At 39.8% G+C, this 18,116-nt stretch overlaps 1 protein-coding gene across 1 annotated transcript in view; it reads right to left on the minus strand.

The window, feature by feature from the left end:
* arhgap29a (Rho GTPase activating protein 29a) overlaps window positions 1-18,116 on the minus strand; it is an 82,773-nt gene that overhangs the window by 49,857 nt on the left and 14,800 nt on the right. The gene's annotated exons all lie outside the window — the stretch shown is intronic.

Genomic DNA, 18,116 nt, shown 5'->3' on the forward strand with positions numbered 1-18,116 from the left:
GTTTGCTGATCATTTTGAGTATTTAAAAGCTCCTTTCCTAGGAAACTTAAATGTTTGACGCCTAGATGTAAGTCCTCTGAACAATGTTTATTAAAAATGATTATTATTATTTTTGGTATAGTTTATATTTTGGAAACATTATGGAATGTAGTAATGCTAATCTCCACTGTATATTCACATTGGTAATGTATGTATATTTCTACTTGTGTAGAAAAGGAGTTTATTTTGGATATCCATCAACCAAATTTAACTGTTGAATTTTGGAAAAGGACATCTAACTTCAATAAGGACCGACTGAAGGTTTGGACAAGGACCGCATTATACTGTTAACTCAGGATTACATTGATGTGGACTCCTGGTAAGGCTTATAAGCTTTGAACTCTACCAAGCCTACTGTGGTCAACCTTCTGGACTTATTTTTAATTCACATTGGGAAGAGGACATTTGTAAATATTGAGTTTATTGTGTGTGTATAACTTTATCTTTTCTGTTTTGTTTTGTTTGCAATACATTAATACAGTTTTTTGTTCAACGAGTGTTTTCTAGGAAGGAGTGTTTATTTTCTGTGTACACCTCGAAAGGTGGACCACCTCGAGGAAGGTTACAGAGTAACTGGCATAGGGATTATCTTGATGTTAAATGTAGGTCTGACTAAATTTGCAACCTTAGATAAGGCCCCTTCCAGTCCCAGCATGACATGTGCATGCCCCGGTGCATTAATCAAGGACCATAGCCAGAGTGACAATTTGGCACAAACTTTGCATTGAACTGGAACACCAGTCTCTTTACAAATGTGGAATTTCTGAATTCATCTAAAGCTAGTTGCTTAGATGTTCATCTGTATTTTTAGGATTTTCTAGACAAGTTATTGATGCACTATTGGAGAGAGTTGGTTGGTCTGCCACTTCTGGGGTGATTTATCAGTGTTTCATGTTTTCTTGGAAAAAAATGCTTCTTAACGAAAGTTCCAGCACTTTAGAAATGGTTTTGTAGGGCGCTCAGGTAAAGCAGTGGTCTTATGCAAGGTCTAGCCCAACATTGCCAAGATCTTAAGTCTTCGAGTTTGAATTCCAGGAGGTGCTGTCGACCTGGCTGGGTGCCCAACCATGCACAACTGGCTGTGCCTTAGAGAGGGTTAGGTCGAACTGTTTTATTGTGACTGTGCAATTGTGATCTCTGCTGTATGGTCAAGGCACCTCCACTAGTGGTGCGGTATTCACATCAGTTCATGCATGTCTGAGCCCTCCTTGGCTAAAGTGGGGTGGTATAAGCGTCAAGAAGATTTGCAACAGGGGAAGGAACAGATTGGGTGGGTGGGTGGGTGGGTGGGTGTGTGTGGTGGTTCTGTAAGCATTTACAGTAAAATAAAAACCGCTTTATGAATTATAAATCGCTCACCTGAGATAAAGAAATCTTATCTCTTGTAGATCTCTCCCATCCTCAACGGTTAATCCATTAGTGTTATGGAATAAAACAAACAACACCGTTTCCCATTTAGCCACAGATGTCTTCTTCAAAATCCAGCAGGGTTTATTAATCTAAAAACGTGACAGAACTTTAATGGAAAATCTCAACTCTGCGTTAAATTCTAACTGGTCCATAGCATTTGATTGACATCCACATCTTCCAATTGTAGACACTTTGGACGACACGCCATAAAGCAAGATGTGTCACGTGAACAACAGCTCGAACGTAAGTGAAACCAAAAACACTGCTAAATGTTCTGTGTAAAAGTTAAAATAAAAACAGCAGTTTTGCATAAGTGTGATGATGTAGGTTCTGTATTTATTCCTTTAGAATATTTGTTTCACAGTCTGAGCATTGTTATTTAGATAGCTAGTTTAACCATGGTGCATTGAGACATGTATTATTACTGCTTAGTCGTTTGAGAGGAGAAATGACGGTATCGGCAGATACTCAATTTGCAGTATCATATCGGACATAAAAAAGTGGTATCGAGCCAGCCCTAGTTAAAACCATTTATAAAGTTCACATTGCTAAGAAGGTTCTACTTAAATGATTTTAACTTTGTGTGGACAGGGTATACAGAATCAGTTACGCCTGTTGGAATTTGGAATACAAAGTGAGGGCAAGATAAACCCTTGTGATTTTACCCATTGGTTACAGCTATGTTGTTATTATTTTAATCAAACCGGAAGCTTTTAAACACCTGAGCAACTTGATCTCCCTCAAAAAGCTCAAAAGCCCTGCTCTCACCCATACATTACACCTTCTCACAAAAGACAGCAAGCAATGTACACAACTCGTCCTGGCACCCTTTTCCGTAACAAATTTCACTTAGCCCTGACAGAACCCATAACCGTAAATCTACAGAGGTAGAGATAAAGAGAGACGCAGAGCGAGAGAGACCTCCTTCAGTTTCAGAGCAGCAAAGAACCTACAAATCTTCTCCATAAGTGCAAACGGCCATTCAGATCTACAAATCAACAGTGTTCACACAACACAACCACCTGCAACCTGCACGTGCATGTTTACAGATACCCACAATTTACATTTACAATTTGCACGTGCATGCTCATTAAAACCCACAACTCATGTCTGCTTGCTTGTGAAAACAGGCAATGTACATGTTAACTATATGGCAAAGTATGTGGACACCTGACCGTAAGCTTGCTAAAAATGTCATTCCTTTTTGCATCTATAAAAGCCTATACTAATTTGGAAAAGCTTTTCACAGGACTTGGGAGTGTATCTGTACTTTAGATAATGTGCCTTCTGTTCCTTTAAGGCCATTAAGATCTGTTTGCAACAAATCTGTCAGCAAGACTTTCTTTGATATTTCTCTGGCTATTCTGCATGATAAAATAGCTAAAGAACAGGCACCTTATTGTAGTTGAACTTTGATTGTATACAATTCTGACACAAATTTAGCATTTTGAAAAGAGGTCAAGTGACAAATGCAATGTGAAAACAATGTAACAGAGGTTTTTGCTTTTTTGGCATGTATTCTGCATGTTACCATGAAAAAAGCAATGATGTGTCCACTATAGTGTTAGCATTTCAATTTGGCACTAATTACTTTCTATAGGAAAGAAGGCCTGGCTTGTAATCAGAGTTATTATTTACCCCAAAGGTGTTCGGTGGGATTAAAGTACAGTACAGTCTAGTGCTGGGTGGTATGACGATACATTCAGTATACTGTCTTTGATTCCTCACACCGTATGGATTTTTCATATGCCGTCATACCGTAGCACAGTTAATACAACAGCTTAGGCTTTTGTAGGCAGCAAATCATGTAATATTGTTCGCAGCTTAAAGCGCTGTGCAGATTACATACAGCTCACGAGTTAGCCAGTTAGCGTTAGCATGATAGTGTTAACAGATGAGAGAGGTTTTCTCGAGATGGTGAAAAAGAATTTGAAAAAAAAAACAGATGGAGGATAAAGAGAGGAAGACCAAATATGCACCAGAAGAACCTGCCAAAGAAATGTTTCGAGCTGTGTCAGAAGTTTAGGACAGACTAAAACACAATATACTGTACGGTTTGTCAAGCCACGGCTGTTACAAACAATGACATTATGAACGCAGTAACAATCCACATATGCAAAGTCACGATTCCTCCATAGACAGTCGAGAAAAAAAGCTTTCAGAGCAATAATTAAAACAGTGGATTCCAGGTATGTCTTACGGTCAGTTGCTAAACCAACGTTATAAGCAAACTGGAAGCTGAGATATATTAAGTCATCCACTTTTGTACAACAGACCTGTGGTCAAGTTGTGCAGTGGAGTTTGCAAACATCATTTTAGTTGTTAAAGGAAGAGCTAAGTGTAATTGTACAATACTTATATAATAAATAAACAATAAAAATTTTATATATTGCAACTGTTTCACGCATACTTATTCCATCATATATTGTGTTATTTTGTGAGGCCAAGCAAAGCTTATAGTACTCAAAACCTTCATTATATACATGGTGAAATTAAAACTTTTTATATTCTATGTATTTATGACAGTAGAATAAGCCACAGACATATAAAAAGTCCCAGTCATACAAAAAATAAAACATACCGTGATATACCGTGAAACCATCAGAATCTTAAAAATTATTGTGATACAAATTTTTTTGTCATACTAGCACAGTCATGCTGAAACATAAAAGAGCCATCTCCAAAGTAATGTCAAAGAGCTACATACCAGTAAGCAATAATGGGTGTTTCTAAGACACTTGAACTCAGTAATTAAAAGAAGTGTCCTCATAATGTTGGCCTTATACAATGATATGTGCGTGCTCACATATACCTACAAACTATATGTGTTCTGCTCATACACACTTACAACTAATCTATTTATGCTCATAAACACCTACAACCTACAAGTGCATGCTTAAAGACATTTAGAACACATTCATGCATGTCCATAAACACCTACAACCTACATGTGCATGCTCATAGACACAACCTAATCTTGCATGCTCATAGACACCTACAACACACAAACACACACGAATGCTCAGAGACACATGTAGCCCACATATGCATGATCATTATTTAAAAATTAGAAGTGGGGACCACTTGTTTAAATACCATGGCCATATGGACAATACTAAACTCCCCCAGCAAGTCCTAATCTCTATGTTCTATACTAGGGTTTGTTTGGGAGGAGGAATGGGGGTGGGGGTACAAGACAATTAGACTAATGTTTAAACACCCCCCCCCACCAACATTTAAACTCCTTAACTCCTTAAAAGCACTAACCACATGTTTCATAAGGTCTGTAGAAGCAGCCTGAGAATGTTTACAGCAGCCAAGACCAAGTATGCAACCGAATCCTCAAAAGGAGCATGAGATCTAAACAACCCAAATCTCTGCCCATTTAATTAACAGTGGCTTTAAATTAGGGTGTGCCCCCTGAGCCATCAAACCGGCTATGACTCCTAATGCTGGATTTTAGATATAGCGGGGACACTGATATAGTCAAAACAAGGCTGCAGTGCCGTGGCATTCAGAAGCTTGTAAACTGGTAAAAAAAAAAAAAAAACAGTGGCTAATTGTAGACCAGGCAACTCACAAGGGACGATTTGAACCACAAATCACTGAAACGGCATGGAGGTTTTCTCAAGGGGTGCCTGTGGCCCAGCTATTTTCCCACAAAGCAGCAAGAGAGACAGTGAGAAAATGCGAAACAGACCAATTTCTTTGCATTTTATTTTCCCAAACCAAGTCTGGTCAGAGCCTAGCAGTGGAAACAAACAAGTGCCAGATCCATCTGATAACAGTATGACAGATACGCTGAGTATGTAGACACCGTCGATAAAGACAACACAGCGCCTACTGTATCAAAGCATTATCACACGGGAAGTCAGAGAACAGTCTATTACAAAACTTTGCCAGGCACAGGTCCAAGAATGTGTCAATCAGGACCTGCCTGCCTGTCGCACAACACCTGGCAAGATAGCAACAAGCACCTGGTCTGTTAAATATTATAATGAATTCAAGGTGATTATTGATTGGGTCAGTGACTTCACCCATTTTTAATAGCCTACTGAATTAAGTCATCCGGTAGCAATGACTCAGTTTACTCAATTCCCACATACCAAGAACCACAGTGTGTTTGTGAAAAGAAAAGTGCACATACCTTGCAAATGACTGTACTGATAAAGAATATGGGATCTTAGATAGTACATCGCTGGTTATACATTATGTTCATGTGCATTTTCACACATCCTGGTTATTTAACATGTCTGGTATTTAAAACCACCTAATGTAGTTTAAGCTTAAAGATGTGTTTTCCACTTAAACACAATAATGTTCAATTTTATATGGCACACTGTGAGAGACACCGATCAGCCATAACATTAAAACCACCTCCTGGTTTCTACACTCACTGTCCATTTTATCAGCTCCACTTACCATATAGAAGCACTTTGTAGTTCTACAATTACTGAACGGGGCGGCACGGTGGCTAAGTGGGTAGCACTGACGCCTCACAGCAAGAAAGTCCTGGGTTCGATCCCCAGGTGGGGCGGTCCGGGTCCTTTCTGTGTGGAGTTTGCATGTTCTCCCCGTGTCCACGTGGGTTTCCTCCAGGTGCTCCAGTTTCCTCCCACAGTCCAAAGACATGCACGTGAGGTGAATTGGAGATACTAAATTGTCCATGACTGTGTTTGATATAACCTTGTGAACTGATGAACTTTGTGTAATGAGTAACTACCGTTCCTGTCATGAACGTAACCAAAGTGTAAAACATGACGTTAAAATCCTAATAAAAAAACAAACAAACAAACAAACAAACAATTACTGACTGTAGTCCATCTGTTTCTCTACATACTTTTTTAGCCTGCTTTCACCCTGTTCTTCAATGGTCAGGACCCCCACAGGGCCACTACAGAGTAGGTATTATTTAGGTGGTGGATCATTCTCAGCACTGCAGTGACAATGACATGGTGGTGGTGTGTTAGTGTGTGTTGTGCTGGTATGAGTGGATCAGACACAGCAGCACTGCTGGCGTTTTTAAATACCATGTCCACTCACTGTCCACTCTATTAGACACTCCTACCTAGTTGATCCACCTTGTAGATGTAAAGTCAGAGACGATCGCTCATCTATTGATGCTGTTTGAGTTGGTCATCTTTTAGACCTTCATCAGTGGTCACAGGACACTGCCCACGGACGCTGTTGGCTGGATATATTTGGTTGGTGGACTATTCTCAGTCCAGCAGTGACAGTGAGGTGTTTAAAAACTCCATTAGCATTGCTGTGTCTGATCCACTCATACCAGCACAACACACACTAACACACCACCACCATGTCAGTGTCACTGCAGTGCTGAGAATGACCCACCAGCCAAATAATACCTACTCTGTAGTGGTCCTGGGAGAGTCCTGACCATTGAAGAACAGCATGAAAGGGGGCTAACAGTCAGTAATTGTAGAACTACAAAGTGCTTCTATATAGTAAGTGGAGCTGATAAAATGGACAGTGCGTGTAAAAACAAGGAGGTGGTTTTAATGTTATAGCTGATTGGTGTATAACAATCAGATTCTTTACCCACATGCCTGCAAATATGCTGTGATCTCATCTCATCAATCCAAAATTTCGGACACTGCTAGAACCTTTTAGCTGTCTTTGGCTGCAGAAGCACTAAACAGACCACCAGTGGAGAAGTAACATTGTGAAATCCAAGACCACCAATCGCTACTCAAGACCAAAGAAAATCTTGGGCCATAAGTGTTCTTTTTCTGCAATGGCAAACACTGACTTGTGACAGGAACAGTCGAGGGAGAATGTCCTTTCTCAAAGGCCTAACAGTGGCAGTTTGGTTGTGATGAGGCTTAAACTCTAAACTTTGCAATCAGTCTTTCAGTACTGTAACTGCTGAGCCACCACTACACTGCACCAAACCAACTGCACCAACTAAATAATTTACCTATTGGTGTGTTTAAGTACCTGAAAAACTCTCACGGGGTCCCACTACACAAGGGTTCCACTAAGTCGTAGCTCAGTGGTTTAGGTACTAGACTAGTGATCAAAAGATTGCCGTTTCAATCCCCAACACTGTAGGGCCTCTGAGCAAGGCCCTTAACTCTCAACTGCTTGCATTGTATTCATTCACAACTGTAAGACACTTTGAATAGGTTAAACGTGTCTGCTAAATTCCATTAATGTAAAAAGTTAATACACTGCCCTCCCTTCCTGACCTGGACCTTTGTTTGCTATATGGGAAAATTTTTGTTGTTCCCAAGGCTCTCCATGGGAGGCCGTCATCTTGGGACAGTTTTCCACATAGTCCTCCACTTTACAGCACCCTGTGGACAAAGGAACAGGATTAGCTCTAGAGATTGTAACTAGATGTAGGGAGTAAACCCTGAATCTGAAAGCTCCTGCAAGGCACCAAAATCACTGCTGTACCACAATTGTATAGAAACCATCTATCTGTCAATAATGCCACTTTCTTTGTTTCATTTGCACCTAGCTGAGATGAACAAAGAGGTACTTGTTTCTAAATTCTAAATATATCATCTGATCCAGCAAAGGTTTAAGTATACACTTAGGCATAATTAGATAATTTCTGGAAATTCATGGTCCTGTACCGGCAAATTGAAAAATTGACTTTCTGAGCATTTTGAATCTCAGGTACATGACAAGTTTAAATGGTGGTTTCTATAGATGAACTTAATCAGGGTCACCATGTGACCTCAACTCCCTTGAAGGCTGCTATTGACAAGACTCCACTGACCCCCTCACAATAGGGTCCCAAAAATCTCATTTAGCCAATCAGATTTTGCTCCTAGGGGGTGGATGGCTAGGATCCCATACTGGGATTGGCCTGGGAGTGAGGAAGGTGACTAATCCCCCTACACCCCACAGTTATGAAGCCATGGACTGTTCACATACTGCACTACGACTTGACAGGGAGCCTTTGAACACAAAGGGTTTAATAGAGCATGTTTGATCCTAAACAGGATAGCAGGCTCATATTTTAAATATTTGGAATTTTAAGGGACATGCACATTTCCAGAAGAGAAAAAACAATAAATCCAGCAAACAATATAGCAGTTACATTACCATAATGTTTCTCAACAAGGGATTGTGGAGAGTATAGGTATTTAATCCTCCACAGTACATAATATTATAGGGCGGCATGGTGGCTAAGTGGGTACCACTGTCGCCTCACAGCAAGAAGGTCCTGGGTTCAATCCACAGGTGGAGCAATCCGGGTCCTTTCTGTGTGGAGTTTGCATGTTCTCTCTGTGTCTGCGTGGGTTTCCTCCGGGTGCTCCGGTTTCCTCCCACAGTCATGCAAGTGAGGTGAATTAGAGATACTAAATTGTCCATGACTGTGTTTGATATAACCTTGTGAACTGATGAATCTTGTGTAATGAGTAACTACTGTTTGTCATGAATGTAACCAAAGTGTAAAACATGACGTTAAAATCCTAATAAACAAACAATATCACAAGGTTCTGAATATTCTGCACACCTAAAGGGCAAGACCAAACACCACCAATGAATGTCAGTGACAGCAGCACGTTAAAAAAGGCATACTTCTGTGATGGTTTCACGACTAAGACTAAGAAATAAATAAAGAAATTGCCAATAAACAACATTGGTCATGAAACATTTAACACTTTACTATTCCAAGCAGCAGCTTCATGTAACAAACATCCAGTAACATTATAGACTGGGCTCAAGATCCCCTGTAATAATCTGATGTACTGTTTTATGTTTATGGTAATAATAGACATATCATAAAGAAGCACCAACTCAACTGTTACAAGGGGAAAGACAGGATCTGTCATTGTATGAGAGTGTATCAGAACATTTTATGTTTAAAGCATGATTTACCAAGCCACACACTGCATGTATTACAACACAGATGAGTAATCAGAGACTGTGGCTATTAAACAGGCCTGTCTGCAGTTCAGACCTGTCTCCTTTTCAAAACAGATGGTATATTCTGAAGCATACATGCAAATACTGTATGTCAATACAAGCCACATACAGTCGAAAACTGTAAAACGATTAAGTGTTGTTAAATGGAAACATGATGTAGCAGTGGTAAACATGCTCCTCCTCTGACCTTTTAAAAAGGTTCTGCAAATATTACATTTGACCACCTTACTCAGAGAGGAACATATCTTTTAGACACCTTTGCCAAAAAGAACCATGCTGCAGCTGTCTTTTTAAATGTATCCATATTAAATTCAGATACTTTAGAATGATGGGCAGCATATCATTAGGTAGGTTTTTTATGTAATGATAATGGATTCTGTCTAGGCATGTGTAGCAGTGTCATGTGATTAATTGAGGCTGTTTTTTATCTCTGTTGGTAAAAAAGGTTATTTATATGGATCAGAGTTGTCTGACATTAATTCAATTTGATTCTGTTCTCTTTGTTTAATGAATTGTTAGAATCCAGGAGAGAAGTTTATACCAGCAAAATACTTTCTGAATAGGAATGTAATGAAACACTCTACCCACAATGCAATACGATTCACGATACTGGGTTCACGATACGATTTTTTCCCGATTTTTTTTAAACAAAATGAAATTGAAAACAAATTATGACAAAGTTTCCTTTAATTATTTATCTTTAAAAAAAATAAAATACTGTATCTGTGCTTATCTTTTATTTATCTGAATAATGAATTCCCTTTTCTTTCTGAGGTAGGTACAAACTATGCCAAATAATGCTTACTGTGTAAAAAAAAAACTGAAATGAAATTTTAAAACAAATCCAACATTATATAAATAAATGAATAATACTAATAAAGAAAGTATCCTCACATAAATAAATCTGGCTGGAAAATCCGCTACCTGGCAACTTTGTGAAGTGCCGTCAATCAGGTGAGGTGAATAGCGCCAGTGCCCTCTGCTGTTTAAAGTGAATATTGAGTCATCTTAAATGAATAACCGATTCAAATAGTGGCACATGTGCACCGATTTTTAACTGTCTTGTGGTGCATCGTTACATTCCTATTTTTGAAGGTTTCTGTTTGTTTGCTATTTGCTTTTTAACTGTAGTAATGGTGTCACAATGTTTCAAGTGTTGTGAGCAATTTAATCTGGTCTTAGTGAAGATCTTTTTACTGTCCTCTGCATCAGGTTTAAAATTTGGGCCAGTTGTCTTTTTTTGGTTGCCATCTTGTGGTGCGTTTATAGGTAGTTATGAGTAGGGGGATGTGGTCGCTGCCACAGAGGTCTAGGGCTTGCCAGAAGAAATCGAGTAGAATGTCTGGACTACATATAGGGCTACATATAGTCAAAACAGAGACTGAGTAGATACTGTGCTCTGGGTTTAAGTATGTATTCGTTCTTTTGTTTAAGATTAATTATTGTAATTTTTGGCAACTTAGAGGGTATTATGGGGGCTTGCAGTGGCTTGGAAGTTAAATGTGATCGGGAGTAAGGGACTCGGCATACTTCATGCGGAGACGGTAGTCGCCTGGCTCGGCAACCAATGTGACGTAATTGTGTAGAAAGCGAACAACCACGGACGTCGCACAGAGGCTTCGCTTGCCTTGTCGCGCACATGGAAGCAGGGCGAACTCCACGGACGACGACACTCCATGACAACGCCTGTGATTGGTCGGTAAAAAAAAGATCTGTGCCATGAAAACAAACATGGACGATTTTGAGGAGCGTCTCTCAGAGCAAGTACGGCGGTATTGTCACCTTTATGATTCCTCGCTGAGAGATTATAAAGACACTCAGATTGTTCCTCATCTGCTTCTTCTTGTAGCATTTTTATACGCTTCCAATACCTCGCACGTTGCCATAACTGTGATCATCATTTTTCGGTAGTCATGAAACTTAACTTTATAACTGTCACAGCATCACTTGCAGGTGTGGAGCAGACGCGACAGGCAAAACAAAACCGCTAAAAGTATGCCAGCTTGTAAGCTCGCAAAGGTGCATTCGACTTTGTGCAACGCTTGCGAACTTAGTTTCGCAGGAAGTATGCGGAGGCCTGAAGGTGGCTACACCTCTAGATACGTATCGTGTCTTCTGTTTTTTTGGGTCGGATGGGTTACATACCTCTTTATTGAGGAGGGGGGCTCAAAGGTAATAGGGTTTAGATTTGCTTTAAATCCACGAGTTTAACTGGACGATATTTTTTCTTTTATTACACTAAAAAGTAGCATTAAAATCTGGATCACATGAAAATATCAAGGGTAAAAAAATCTACACAATTGTGGAAAAATAAAGGCAAATTTTAAAAAACAGAGCTTACAGAGCCCTATAGTTATACAGATCACATGACCTCCTTGATCCTGTGTGAAAACCACAACCTGTTATTAGCCATGTCAAACCATACCCTAACCTCTACATGCTCCAGGAAGAACTGACCAAATTCTTTTGTTTCACTCTGCAATTGCTTCTTTACAAGCAGTCTAACAATTCACCCTCAAAGCTGACTAGACACGAAAGCATACACCCCAGTCACATCACAACAAAGCCCTTTAAAAATAATCCACTTTAACAAGAACCACATTTTTTACATTCACCACCAAAGGCCTCCTATTATTTCTTGGATGCAGCTTCCAGGCCCGGCTCAGCTGCTGGTGTGGTGTGGAGGTCTGAAGCAACAAGTGAGCGTTTGTTCCACAGGAATGTAGACTATGCAAGTGATTGAGGAAGGGGGATGGGATGGGACGCAGAAAGTGAGGGGTGAGGGACGGTGAAAAGGATGATAAAAAAACGACCCGTCTGTGAGGACAGGACCGGCGCTTTTCCCACCTTTATCAGAACTATTAGCACAGGGCAGTGGCAATGGCCGTGGCTGACAGAGGGACAATATTGACACAGCAGTTAAACCTACACTCTTCTCAAGGTCTCATGGGCATGAACCAAGCTTGACCATGACCATGAACACAAATTTTACACTATAACACATTGATACAATGAAAGAGTATGAGAAAAACGTCTTAGCTAAATAAAAGTAGGGACAGAAAGATCCTGCACTGTATTATTTTTATCATTATTATTACTTGGAGGTCACCATAGTGAATCATTCTAGCCTGCATATCATTATTTTTTGTTCAGTGTCTTTTAATAATAGCCGTTTAGGGTTTTTTTTTCTCTCCAATGTAAATGTTCTAAAACATTTTTGTTGACATTACATAAATGAACACAAAGCTGCTCAGCATTGCTTTATCCTTATTATCAGGAATCCTTCGACTAAAGCGTCAGTCAAGCTTTAAGGTGCTGATTTTAGAACATTTTTGTTCAGCAGCCTATAAGGCCAAGCCCAGCTTCTAATTCAGAGCAGACCTGCTTCATAAGATGAGAATAGCATGATAGCTTGAGTTTTATTTCCAGTTGGGACAAATAAGCCATGTACAGTGGTACCTTGTAACTCAACGTCCCCTAAACTCAAAATCTTTGAAACTCAACACCCTTCGTCAAGAAATTTGTACCCTTAAACTCAAAGTTTCCCTTAAACTCAACATGTGTGTGACTGTTGCTTAGTTCAGCGCTCGGCTTGAGCGATGCGGTAAAACGTCATCAAAGTGTGCATATGAGACGAATCTGCATTTGTGTGGAATAACCGTCAAATCCACTCTGAAAGCTCCACATGTTCCTGTGTTTATCTGGATTTTCCTCACTGTTTCACTTTTAAACTTCTGTTACAGCTCGAGGTTCTGAGAAATTCTGAGAATCAGCTTTTCAGAGAGTCTAAAACGTTTATCGTTTAAAAAGCTTAATGTGATTTAATGTATTTAAAGAATGACATCGAAACACTAAAACTCTTAATTATTACTGCTCAAAAGTTCCCTCCACTAATTAAGAAGCATAAGAAAACAATAAAGAAGTAAAGATAAAGAGCAGGTTTTATTGTATTTCTGCCATCAGTCGGCCAGCAGAGTCCCTATCCGGCTTAATATCCCACCCCTATCTGAACAACAGGCCCAACGTTGTTCATGTGGCGGCTCAGCTCAGACGGCAGGAAGAGCTGAGACTCGATACGATGTATTCGAGATCCCAGCTCTAGTGTTCCAGCGTGTTTTACTGATGCGCCACCTTAGCGGCTTTTTTAACTGTATTTCAGTGTTTTTACATTATACTTGTGTTATTTTCAGTGTATAAGCGTCAAAAACAAGGCCATTATTTTACATTAGCCTAAAATATATGCAGTTCCACGGGACCATGGAACGCATTAACAGGTTTTCCATACATCCTTATAGAAAAAAATACCTTAAAACTTAATTCCTTTTAAACTCAACGCCACTCCCAGAACCAATTGATGTTGAGTTTCAAGGTACTACTGTACTCCTGTGTCATACTAGCCATCTTCATATGGGCACAGAGAAGTTACACAAAACATTTCATACACTTTCATTTTTTAAATGAATATTTTTGTTACAAATCATATAATCTGCATAACAGTGAGCTTGTGTGGCACAGTGGTAGGATTTAGGAAGGATTCATAAGTTGTTTTTAGAATTTTTTGGCTCCACTGTAAAATATATGGGCAAAAGTATGTAGACATTCCTCCTAATAATTGAATTATGTTGATAGTGTAGGGGAAATTTCCAAATTGGGGTAATCTCCTGTCCCTTTCAGCATGATTATGCCCCTGAACACAAAGTAAGCTCTACTGTACAACAACATGGTTTAACTGGTTGTGTGCAAAGGAGCTTCAGTTGCCTACACAGAGCCCTAGTATCAACCCAGCTGAACATTTTTTTGGATAAATGAAACTTTGATTGTGTGGAGATTCCCACAGACACACTCCAAATGATCCATGATGACTGGATGATGACTAGGGCAGTTGTAGACTAGCGGTTAAAGTACTGGACTAGTAATCAGAGGGTCACTGGTTCAAGCCCCACATCTGCCAGGTTGCCACTGTTGGGCCCTTAAGCAAGGCCCTTAACCCTCAACTGATTAGACAATAAATACTGTCACAGTACTGCATCTGCTAAATGCTGAAAATGAAAATGTAAATGATGATATTAAAGCTACATAAAAAAGAGGGAGCAATTCAATAGAAATGCTCATGGTATTGGAATAGGATTTCCAACAAGGCCATGGTCAGGTGTCCCAATATTTTTATTTCATGTGCAGGGTTTAATATACTGACTTCATGCATCTCCATACTGATGCATCACAATTTCTCAGTTTAGCGAGTGAATCTCACAAGAGAGGTGCAAAATCCAGCATTATACCAATGTTGTACTAAACGTGTGCTATGGGGACCGGGTCAGTGACCGTTAAGGTGGTCAAATGTTGGCAGAACCAGCTTACAGGAGAATACTTGCTTTCATTCAACTGTTAGCTGCTGTGAATAAAACCAAGAGCAGTAATTCAACAATGATATTTTCAGCTGTAGATAAATGTCAGTTCATTCATTTCTGATATTACTTGATTCGTACTTACTTGTGTTTGTGTGATTCATGATGTGGTGTTGTGTAGCATGGTAGTAAATATAGTAACTCAGTGGTTCTCAACCCCGGGGTCAGGAGTCCACTTGCGGTCGCATGAGATACAGATGGCGTCATGTGAGATTTTTACAAAACATTAACATGGATGATGTAAGCCTTTGTATAAGAGTTTTAACATGTACAGTGTTTTAACATTGTACAGTGTTAAGTGACTAATTGTTATCCAATGTATTGCTAAACACGTGGCTATATTTATCACAGTATTATGACTCATATTCTCATGCAGTGTTTACTGAAGGCTTAAATGTCACACACATTTAACAGTGGTTTCCAGCCTTGCCCGACACACAGAGAGAGAGATTTCTCTAGATTTCTACATCCCCAAATCAGAAAAAGTTGGAACACTATGGAAAATGCAAATAATAAAAAACACAGTTTCCTACTTTTACTTTGACTTTTATTTAATTGCAGACAGGATGAACCTGAGATATTTCATGTTTTGTCTGGTCAACTTCATTTCATTTATTAATAAATATTAATAAATCAGCTTAATTTCATTTGAATAAACATCCATTCCTGCATTTCAGGCCTGCAACACATTCCAAAAAAGTTGGGACAGTAAAGGCACACTTAAAAGATGTTTTGGCACCGAGGATACCAAGTGATTTAGTGTTTCAGCTTTTATTTTGTCCAATTTTGTCCCAGCTTGTTGCTGACAACAGTCTGGATGGTCCTTTTTGTCTTTGGTCCGGAACACAGTGTCCATCTTTTAAAAAAAAAAAAAAAAAAGAATTGTAGTGCTTGACGAAGGTTTGCCAAAGTAATCCCTCACCCATGTGGTTATATCAGCTATTGTTGAGTGGCAGTTCTTGATGCAGTGCTGTCTGAGGGATGGAAGATCACAGGCGTTCAGCTTAAGCATGCGCCCTTGGCCTTTACGCACTGAGATTCCTCCTGATTCCTTGAATTGTTTAATGATATTATGCACTGTAGAGGGAGAAATATGCAAATCCCTTCCAATCTTTCTTTGAGGTTTCTTTGAGATCCTTTGATCATCTTTGCTTATCAAAGACTCAGCCTTTCCTGGATGCTTCTTTTGTACCGAACCATGATTACAATCACCTGTTCACATCACCTGTTTGAAATAACATCATTATTTAGTTTTTTCAGCTCATTACTAGCCCTAAATTGCCCTCCTCCCAACTTTTTTTGGAATGTGTTGCAGGCCTGAAGTGCAGGAATGGAGGTTCAAATGAAATGAAGTTGAGCAGATAAAACATGAAATATCCTGGGTTCAAACTGTCTGCAAACAAATAAAAGTCAAAGTAAATGTAAGGAACACTGCATTTCTATTTTATTGCCATTTTCCATACTGTCCCAACTTTTTCTGATCTGGGGTTGTATATAATGTATGGTAAATGGTGAGATACATAAATTATTTGCAATCTTGCATTAAGAAATGTTGTTTTTGAACTGATTCTATTACAATGTTTCAAAGTGGACTAGTTCTATAAATGTTTCTTACTTATTGCACCTCTGTCCCAACACTGTAATAATGTTTTTGGTAAATTTGCTCTATTTCACAGTAATGCATTGGGAAAAAAAACCCAGGATATGAGAAGCAAGGTTGTGTTAGGGCCAAGAACCTCTTATCTTTGAGAGGGCTCCCTTCCCTGCATCACCAGGCACATGTCACGGCCACATATTCTGTCCTAATTGCATGTGGCTTTGAATTGAATGCATCTGTCAAATGATTAAATGTATGTGTATAAAATTCAACCAGTAATAACATTCAGTTTAACCAATAATAACATCTAAATATCTAAAACAAGTTCAGTGGTGCAGTAGCTCTGGACTGGGAGGATGATGAAGGGTTTGATTATCTAACATGTCATTCTTGGGGAAGTCTGGGATTGTTCAGGATTCCATGGGATCTGCCTCATAAACAACCCACCATGCTTAAAGTCTTTGAGATGATGCTGACCAGACTGGTTAGGAGACACCAGCTTCAGGAGACAATGAACAGATGTGTTTTTGCAACACCACAGGCTCAGCAGAAGTTTAGCTAAAGCGTATAATTGGGCCAGATAAGCTAAAATCCTCCTAAGCCGACGTCTTTCACCTAAACACTTATGCGAAGATCTCGCAATTAGATGTCCTTGCTGTTTCCAAAATCGTAATGAGAAGGTTGTAAAAACATATTACAAAAGTTCACTGCAGCAGTGATTTACTCATTTAAAAACACTGGCCACTGTGGTTCTTCCCTAAATGGTATTCTCTATCTGCTTACACAATATGGCCACATCCTAATTATGAACTTTAGGTGTGTCGGCTACACCCATTGCTAACAGGTGTTAAAATGCAGGGGAAGAAGTTGCATGCTCCATTTAACCTAATTACTGAGCTGATGCTTGGGTGGTGCTTGGGTGGCGCAGTGCCAAATTACACTAGCCCATTATCACTTGGATCCAGGATTTAAATTCCCAATGGCGCTATTGGTCGGCTGGGGGAGGATGACCCCGAGATAGTTTGTTGTCTACCCCTCTCCAAATTGACCATAATTGGGCATAACCCCATATATATACAGGGGTTGGACAAAATAACTGAAACACCTGGTTTTAGACCACAATAATTTATTAGTATGGTGTAGGGCCTCCTTTTGTGGCCAATACAGCGTCAATTCGTCTTGGAAATGACATATACAAGTCCTGCACAGTGGTCAGAGGGATTTTAAGCCATTCTTCTTGCAGGATAGTGGCCAGGTCACTACGTGATGCTGGTGGAGGAAAACGTTTCCTGACTCGCTTCTCCAAAACACCCCAAAGTGGCTCAATAATATTTAGATCTGGTGACTGTGCAGGCCATGGGAGATGTTCAACTTCACTTTCATGTTCATCAAACCAATCTTTCACCAGTCTTGCTGTGTGTATTGGTGCATTGTCATCCTGATACACGGCACCGCCATTGGATGCACATGGTCCTCCAGAATGGTTCGGTAGTCCTTGGCAGTGACGCTCCCATCTAGCACAAGTATTGGGCCAAGGGAATGCCATGATATGGCAGCCCAAACCATCACTGATCCACCCCCATGCAACATTCACTCTGGGCATGCAACAGTCTGGGTGGTATGCTTCTTTGGGGCTTCTCCACACCGTAACTCTCCCAGATGTGGGGAAAACAGTAAAGGTGGACTCATCAGAGAACAATACATGTTTCACATTGTCCACAGCCCAAGATTTGCGCTCCTTGCACCATTGAAACCGACGT

The sequence above is a fragment of the Trichomycterus rosablanca genome, chromosome 3 (genome assembly GCF_030014385.1).
Source record: "Trichomycterus rosablanca isolate fTriRos1 chromosome 3, fTriRos1.hap1, whole genome shotgun sequence".
Lineage (NCBI taxonomy): Eukaryota > Metazoa > Chordata > Actinopteri > Siluriformes > Trichomycteridae > Trichomycterus > Trichomycterus rosablanca.